The 8,844-nt window shown below is 48.4% G+C and overlaps 2 long non-coding RNA genes across 4 annotated transcripts; both read left to right on the top strand.

Annotated features, from left to right (window-relative positions):
* The first annotated feature begins 1,957 nt into the window (after positions 1-1,957).
* Positions 1,958-7,489, top strand: LOC118176021. 3 transcript variants are annotated; one of them, XR_004755248.1, is made up of 4 exons: positions 1,958-1,982; positions 2,258-3,988; positions 4,071-4,193; positions 7,354-7,489. It is a non-coding gene; the product is annotated as an uncharacterized LOC118176021 (long non-coding RNA). The 3 variants fall into 3 exon arrangements; XR_004755247.1 differs by lacking the exon at positions 1,958-1,982 and having other exon boundaries at positions 1,997-3,988; XR_004755249.1 differs by lacking the exon at positions 1,958-1,982 and having other exon boundaries at positions 1,997-3,988; positions 7,330-7,489.
* LOC118176022 lies at positions 4,952-6,242 on the top strand. Its single transcript, XR_004755250.1, has 2 exons — positions 4,952-5,100; positions 5,701-6,242. It is a non-coding gene; the product is annotated as an uncharacterized LOC118176022 (long non-coding RNA).
* Positions 7,490-8,844: the final 1,355 nt, after the last annotated feature.

The raw sequence follows: 8,844 nt of genomic DNA, 5'->3' as shown, positions 1-8,844 counted from the left end.
CCGAGGCTGGTGAATTTCTGCCACAGCGCCGTGCTCGGCAGGGCAAGGGCAGGGCAGAAGCGAGAGGCAAAGAAGTGCCCTGGCACCTGCAGGGCTGGAGGCCAGAGCAGAAAGCTCTGCTCAGCTCTTGCAGCGATGCTGTCACGGCCCCGCGGACGGCCGGTGCCTCACGTTGGGGACTGCACCCTTCTGCTCTGACAGAGGGCACCGCACGTCTCCCATGGCCGCATGGCATCGGCGAGGGAGCTCAAAGGGAGCGGGACTCTCCATTTAGTCACTTTGTTTCTGAGTTAAAGTTAATTGAAAATGCCTCTTGAAGATAAGGCTTGCTCGAGCAAGATTCTTGATTTGTGTCCTGCCAGAAGGTTATTGCCCAGACAAAAAAAAAAAAAAAAAAAAAAAAGAGAAAAAATAAAAATAAAAATAAAAAAAAATAAAAAAGAAGCAGCAGAAAGCAGAGGTTTTGAAGATGTCCAGGGGCTCTGCAGCACACCCGGTGCTGCTACTCCGGCTAGTCTGCGTGGATGGTCTGGATCCAGAGGATGATGAGGAGATCTAGGTCTGTCGCTCTCCTGCAATCTTTTATTCCAACCTCTTGCATTTAAGCAGTCCATTAGGAGCACAGAGATTGCTTTTTGGGAATCGCCCCCCAGAAGGCAGAAGCAGACTCATTTTTTTTCAATATTTCATTATCCTGGGCATGTTTTGTCATAACCTGTCCTATCTATGTACGATCTTTAGAAGTAGATTGATCACCTTTCTTTAATAGTATTTTTTTTTTTCTTTTTCTTTCATAGCTACCTCAAACCAGGCTGGCTTGGTGTCCAAAGTCCCAGATTTCTGCCCTTCCCAAAAGCCTCTGAAAAATCTGGTGGTTAAGTGGAGGCAGCTGTTTGGGTTATTTTCTTTCACCCGTGTGAATGTTCGCTGCATCATAATCCCCTTTACAGAAAAAACTGAGCAATCACAAACACTTACAGAAGCTACAAAAAGTTTAGAAGCACATTTCTGCTTTCTTATAACTTTCTCTCTCTTCACAGTTTGTGCCTAAATACGGCTGATTTTCAATGAATGGTCCAAAATCAGTGGCAGAAGTCCCTGCTTGGAGCAACATGGAGAATCTGGCTCTCCCGTCCTGCCCTCCGGGGCTGGATGTGAGCCACATTTAAGCAAAGCAGGGCGGCTCACCCAGCCCCGCAGGCAGCCCTGGTCTGCAGCTCCAGGGAGGGCTGAATGCCTCATTCATCTCACTCTGAGGCCTATAGATGATATTTTAAGGAAGAATTTTACAGGTAATCAGCCTCAGTTCGATACACTGCCAAGTGACAATAAGGATTTGTTGACGGATGCAGGGGAACTTTCGCAGCGCTGAATGCGCCCAGGATGCCGCCTTACATGGCAGCCCCGGAGCAAAACTGATTTTCCTGCCTGCACAGAGTACTGCTTCCGTAAGAAGGTGCATCCTTCCATTTAGAGACAGAAAAAATATTTATTTTTGATATTCCTCCGCTTCTCCTTCCCCTACTTTCATCCTGAGCATGGGCGACCTCCACCATGCCAGCAGGCGAGGCAGTTTCCGTGAAGGCACAGCAGTACGTTCCCTCCCCCCGCACCGCGCTCCTGCCACTAACAGGTGGCGAATGAAGCTGCCTTCACTCATATGTTTTGCATCAATTTGCATCATCTACTACAAAGCTATTACAAATGAATCTGTCAGGCCTAGCTGGCACCTCTCGGGATAAATGATGCGGATCGGGAGCCGGTGCCCACCGCGCCATCCACCAGCGCCTTCAGCCTGAGGAATGTCTCCGCGAACATCTGTTGGAGCTCGAGGAGGGACGGCAGAAGGGGGAAGGGAAAATCCCCAGTAATGGATGTTCTTGGAGTTTTTGGGAGCTCGGTAGGAGGGAGGAAGTGGGGCAGGGGAAATCAATGAGAGAGAAAGAATATTTTCCCTGGCAGTCGCTCATCGCTCGAGCCAGGTGATTATTAATTATCCCCACACATTGACACAATTTGCTAGTTTTCAGGGTAGGTGGATCCTGCGCTTAGTCATCCTGCCATTTTTAAAGACGTATGAAGAATTACCCGGGCTGTAGAGCCAGGAGTGAGAAAGATAAATAACACCAAGGAGCTGATCGCTGCCCGTCTGTCATAAAATTTCATTAGTTCTGACAGCTTGTACAACATAAGCAATGAATGAATGCTAACTACACTTCCTCTCCGTCTGCTTCCATATTTCACTCGTATTGCTTAGCTCGGAGAAAGAGCTGGCCAAACAAACCCTGAGGATGGAGGGAGCTGCTGGACCGCTCATGGGATCAGGATGCTCCTTGGAGCAGGACCACTGCGGGGGCTAGGTTATTGGAGAGCCTTTCCCAAGAGCATTTTTCCGTGGGCGCAGCTGGGAGGGACAGGCGTGGATCTGCGCGGGTGTCCAAGAGGATGGCGTTCCCTACAGTGCTGCTGAGAGTGAGGGGGCTGAGACGACTTCATCTCTTCAAAGGCAGCTCTTTTGCTGGAGCAACACTTTCTTCAGTAGGAAAACAGTGGGAAAATAAAGTCAGAAAGAGGGTAATCGGGATCCCCACCATACCAGGCTTCATGGTGCTGTGTTTCTGTCTCCTCGATCCATGCAAGAGCAGCTATTCTGAAGCCCTGACCTGTGTCACCCATGTTTCAGCTGGGAACTCCCAATGTTGACCTCAAGACTTTGCTGAAATATCCATCAGCCCCCGCTCTGGGCTATCAGGACTGCTCATTTTTGGGTGCGTAGGCAGCTGGGACAAGTTAGGGTTCTCCCACCTACAGCCATACCCTAGAGCCACTGCTGCCCTTTTCATCTTTAAGTCCTAGGTAATGAAAATAAATATCTCGAGGTCTATAATAATGACATGGAATGGGATGTTTTGATCATATTAATTGCTCAGGCTGTTGCAATACAGGATCACAAATCAATGTTTCCCCGGTGGCTGGCTCAGCCTCCCTGTGCACGTTTAAACAGATGTGACCTTGATGAGGAGAGATACTGGGGGCTCGAGGCAAGCTTGCAAGACAGATGAATGTTCTCTGGCAGATTTATGACGAGTTATTCCTCGGTGTAGAAAAGTCCATCTTCTTTCACCTAAATGCTCCCCCAAAAGTGACTTTTCCTGTGTACAAAACACGAGCAGTTTGCAAAGCTAGTGACAATGTCAGGAGGTCTTTTAGGAAAAATGTTTCCGTAGGGCTAGAGCACAGGGGCAGCAAAGTGAGAACAGAGGTGTGATTCATTCAGAACAAGGTGTCCTCGTTCATTTATAGCTCTCCACGTAAAGGATATCCTGCTCGGACAACGTGGGCACTTTCTTTTAATCTGTCCTCGCATCACAAGAGATCTTGGGTTTCTTCCTGTGCCACTGAGACTCTTTCATTTGGTGTCACCTTCCGTCGTGCCAAGAAATCCCACAGCAGCCGGTGGGCTTGAAAGGGGTGTCTGTAAACACGTGTTTACTGAAACTGCTGGTAAACCAGCCTCTGAGTCATCCCCTCCTCAGGCTGTATGTTTCAATTCTTCCTCGTCTCAGGCAGTAGCATCAAGCTCTTGCTAGTTCCTGACAAAATTAGGGATTACATGCTCAAACAGCGTGTGTATACGTCAGGGAGGGCAAGATGGAGATAGGAGGTCTGCTTGGGGCGTAGAAGAAAATGCTTTGCCTCTTTAACCTTCTGAAAAGAAACAGCTGAAGTAACTTAGTAAATACTAGTAACAGGCCTCAGGATGATAGGCTTGTTAGCATATTTAAAACCTTTAATTAGCATCAGTGCTGCTTGGGACCTATCTGGCCCAAAGGTCTAGAGAGAGCCTTGTTGACTTAGGAAGGGCCAGGTGCTGAACAGGACACGTTCTGCTGCATCCACCCTGCAGTCCCTGACCCTGGCAGCCTCCTACAGCTGCATCTCATGGTGCCAGAGCCCGTCTTCTGGATTCAAACCTGGGATGCCTTTGGTATATCCTCCTCAAGGTCAGTACTGATGTGGTCTCGTAAACATTAGGGGTTCATTATGATCGTCTGGTCTCATATTCCTAGCCTCTAGGACTTGTCTGAACTTGTTCCTGTTTGAACCACAGCATGGAAAAGCATCCCATCCTGACCTCAAAACTTCCAGCAATGGAAAAACCTACCATAACTTTTGCAGCTACCAGAATTTTTGTAAGTTTTTCCAAAGATTAATTAGGGTCACTTCTAGGAGGGGTGGAAAGAAAAAAAAGTACATCTACATTTGTTTAGCTTCAGCTTTCAGCCCACCTGGGGAGAGCAGCTATTAATGCCTTAGGGTGACTGTGGTTGAGTAGATTTTCCTCCATTACCAGGATGGAGAGCTTGAAATGGCTCATGTTGGTCAGGTAACCCTCACTTGAGAGGCCCGATTAACTTGATGGATGGGGTAATAAAAGGTGAAGCCTCTGCAGGAGGAGGTAGCCCTCCTGGGGAGGGAAGTGAGGATTTCCTGGCTTGTGGGACTCGACACCTCCTTGGTTAGAGGGCAGCTGAAGTGCAACTGTCATGAAGGAAGGGGTGAGAATTATCTGTCCCAGTGAAGGGATGTAGCAAGTCTTGTGCTGTGAGTTAGGAGGGAGAGAAGTGGAGGGGACTGGGATGGGATTCTACAAATGGGACAGACCTTCCTGGGGTGGTTGCATGGTGAATGTGCTGGAGTCCTGCCTGCCAAGGTGGAGTAACAGAGGCAAGGGCAGAAAGAGGTCGTCTTTTGCTTCATCTTTAGTGCAAAAGAGCCCTGGGTCCTTTGAAAATGCAAGCTTGGGTTCTTCATGAAATGGCTGCACCCAGGTTTTTCACAGCTGCAGGGAAGATCTTTCTACCTCCATCTATAATTTGTTGACGTCTTGCCACTGTAAGAAGCTGTATCCCTTCTAAATCCTTGTTTTCCCATCTTTACTGTATCTTCTCTGGCTAACATTAATTTACCTTGATTTGAAATTTGGGCAGTCTGTTCCCTTGGTCTTGTGGAAGACTCCTCCGTGTGCTGATTCCACCGTGCCATCATTAGAAACAGCACGACTTGTGCAGCAAGTAGCTCAGCAAGAGTCAGATCAAGGTAGTGCATTAGGCAGGGTAATTTCATGAATTCACCATTTTTGTCTTTAAACTGAAAATATCCCCAACTAACAACTTTTCTGCTTGTGAAGGATACTTAGTCCCTAAAAGGCTGCAAGTTCATCAAGCAGGGGTGCTTGCTGCTAGAGACACAGTACTTCCTTACCATCACTGTGCCTTGGATTTGTGAAAGTTTAATTATCAAAGCAATCATTTGTCCAGTGTTGAAAAGCTGAAAGGAAAGAAAGAAAAGTCAATATGTTTGACCTCACTTCTGGGAGAGAAACTCCTGGGAGCCGTTACAAGTCAACTGTGGAAGAATCAACACACTGATCTTAATGGATGAGTCTGGAACAAATTCTTTCCAAGAGCCTACATTCTTTTGTTCTCCAGCTTGCACCCGAATGAGCAGAGATCTGAGGTTGTCTTCTACAGCAAAAGTCCTCCTCGTGTGTCTGAGGACAGAGCAAGGGGATAAGTGGAAAATAATTTATCTGACCTGAAGGGAAATGAAGTTTGTCAGGATTTCCTCACAGTTGCAAAACCAGCAGCGATATATTCAAATGTGGCCAGATGTGACACGCTCATTTTTCTCACTTAGGTCCTGGTTCTGGAAAACATCTTGGGAAAGCACTTCGGTATGTGCTGACGCTTGGACCTGGGTGCGAACCCCGTGCAGGCCAGTGAAACTCAAGCACGTGCTTACAGATAAGCATGAATGCACTCAAGTGCTGTCCTGATTAGGGCATATGCTTAAGTGGCTCCTTGAGCTGGAGCCTCTGGCTTTGAACAGGCACTCCTATTCTTCGCGTGTTATGCAGAAGGAGCTAACCAAATACTAGCTTGTTTTCAATAGCACTGACCAGAACCACCCCAAGCGCCAGGGCAGCAGACATAAGCAGGAAAATTGACTCTGATCATCCCTGGGGTCATTTAACTAAAACACACATTTCAGTCGAGCCAAGTGTTCGCCAGCGCTTTTCAACTCCCCTGGTGTCAAAACAATTAGCAGATCACAGCAGCAGCGATTTGCTGGTGCTCCAATGAAAGCATCTGGCCAGCACGTGGCTATCTGACACGAGCACAGCGCCAGCTCCTCCACGCGCCGTCCACTGCCCGCAGGACAGTGCAGTGCGGGTGACTCTTGTATCTAAGGACAGGTTATGCCCTTCGGCTTTTCAACCTTTTGAAAGGAGATTGCTGCCGTAATTCTTTATGCCTCTAAAATGAGGTGGGGAGTGTAGCTTCAGGTGCTGTTTGCAGGGAACTGCATAAGCTGTCCCATCTGTGTTTTCAACAAGCGGCAGAATCCCCAGTATGAACTGATACCATTCAAATTAGTGCATGGTAAGAGGCACGTGTACCTACTTTTACTGGGTTACATCACTTAGATTGAATCAACAAGTTTCTTTTTTCGCTCTCTAATAGCAAGAATTTGTCCTTCTAGCTGTACCCCCATCCCACCTACTCCAGCACACAGAACGTGATGCTGAAGAAAACTTTTGTCTGGATGAGCCTTCAGGTCGCTGGATGAAATTGTAGCTGTCTGTTCAGGAATATGCTGAATGATGAGTAGCCTTTACAAGGCACGGGGAATCAGAGTCAGCCTGTGTGGGTGAAAGTTTGGGGACTCATTTATGCATTTGACGTTCTGATACAAAACCAGAAAAGCCAGCTGTTTGGTCATGTCCTTCTCCTGGAGCAGTTGGGGCACTCCCCGAGCTGCTGCTGTCCCGCAAATATTGTTCCTTCCCATCAGAAAGAAAAAGGCTGCTTGTGTCTACTCACACCAGTGCAGAGTGCATTTCTTTTGGTGCTCCAATGATTTACAAACGGGCGGAGTGAGCCCCCACGCACACGCCTTGTGTTAGCTGCTGGTGGCTTCAGTTTGTTGTTCCCATCTCCAAAGGGGACGGAGGCTGCAAATGTCCTCCAGCATCTCCTGCCGAGCAGTCTGTGAGAGGCCAGGCAGACAGCAGATCTTCTGAAATATATCCTAAAAGGCCGAGCTGCAAATACTTACCCAGCAAGAATAGGACACAGATAGATTGTCCGTTGGTTATAAAGGTCCCATTCAGGCAGAAATGGATCTCATTAATCAAATGCATTTTTCACATAGCTTCGGACCTGGCTGAAAATATTCCCTCTCATTTTCTTATATGGCATTTATTAACACAGCTATTAGCTATGTTAATGCAACCTCAGTGGTATTTTCATTGACTCCGAACAGACACTTCTTGTGTATACCACACAGCAAATGTGACCAGAAGGAATCTGACGCAACCAACCCTTCCTTCGCAATAAACACGGGATCCAAAACAAACCTTTGGTGCTCCCAGCGTCGCTGCCCAAGGAACCAGGCATCCTGCAAATAAACACGGAATTGCAAATCTGCGGTAAGTTGTGAATAAATCTGCCTCACCTGAAGTGGAAGAGAGAGCTGAGTTCAAGGCTGCTGCTGAATTGGTGGCCAAATGCCAACACCATTCACTTCAGGGCAGTATAAAACGGTTCAGCTGACAGGCTGACCCACTAGGCCAGCAAAATAAGGCCAATGACCTTCTCCTCTAAGCCCTGCGGAGTGGCACCCACCTGCCCGCACAGGCCAGGCACTCGTGCAGGACCCCAGCCCCGTTCCCAAAGCGCTCTTAGTGATGCTGATGGTCGGTGGTATTTCCACACCTCTTTTCTGCATAGCTCCTAGAGCTTACTCATTTGCAGTCTGTGGGCCTCCTTGCTTGCCTTTCCATTTACATATTTTGCTTCACTCAAATGCTTTTCAGTCTGCGCTGGTGTTTTTTTGCTTTCTCCTCTTCCTGTGCGTGCAGCAGCACACCTTGCCTAGCCCTGCAGCAAGAGCGTGCCCATTAGCTGCAGCTCGCAAACAGCAAATGAACTAGGTCATAAAACGTGCGCGGGGAGGAAATTCATTACAACATCGCGTGCCAAAACATTTCAGATCCAGTGTTGTGGGGATTTTTTGTTTGTTTTGTTCTGTTTTCAAAGCCATGCGTGCAAGCACTGGAGTGCCATCTTAGCATGTAATTGCTTTTTTCCCCTCTGCTGTCCTTGTGGTAGAACATCTGTTGTCTTATCGCTCGCTGTCCTCCCACGGCCTTGTTGCCTCTCAAGAGGTGCCTGCATGGTGCTGGTGTGGTGGTTCTGCTCTCTGCCTTCTGATGTTCCCCAGGGTTTGTCACCCTTTGTCACCGGGTTGCCTCGTTCTGTCCCATTTCAGCACCTCTAAGCCCCGTCACTTCATTTGACCCTCCCATCTTATCATCAGTGCTTGAGAGACCAAGGGCCCTCCCTAGACCTCACGCCTCCACATGTAAGATGTTTGCCTTATTTCCTTTCCAGCTTGCCCATTTAACCAAGCAGGGAAGGGCTCACGCTGGCACAGCACCCTGCCCAAGGCTGTCACTGTGGCTGTTGAGAACTTGGACGTGAGCGATGCCGATTCCTTACACGTTACCCTCTGTGCAGACCTTCCACGTGTGGGAGGCACGGCCGTTGGGAGAATTCCTTTTCCTCTGTCCGAGATGAGGAAAATTGAGGTGCAGGGAAGTGATTTGCCCCATAGCATCCATCCTCACCCCAAATCATCCTTCCATCCAGCAGTGCTGGTGTGAGCCCCAGCACTGCGTTACCCTGGCAGCAGGATCCCGGTCTGGTCCTTCCTTGAGGTTTTCAATGGGTTTTCAGTTTCCCCTCGGAGCTGCTTTGCGTGAAGCCTGCTGCTGCC

The sequence above is a fragment of the Oxyura jamaicensis genome, chromosome 18, assembly GCF_011077185.1.
Source record: "Oxyura jamaicensis isolate SHBP4307 breed ruddy duck chromosome 18, BPBGC_Ojam_1.0, whole genome shotgun sequence".
NCBI classification, from domain to species: domain Eukaryota; kingdom Metazoa; phylum Chordata; class Aves; order Anseriformes; family Anatidae; genus Oxyura; species Oxyura jamaicensis.
Note: the sequence above shows the minus strand (reverse complement) of the source record. Positions and strands in the feature narration are given on the sequence as shown.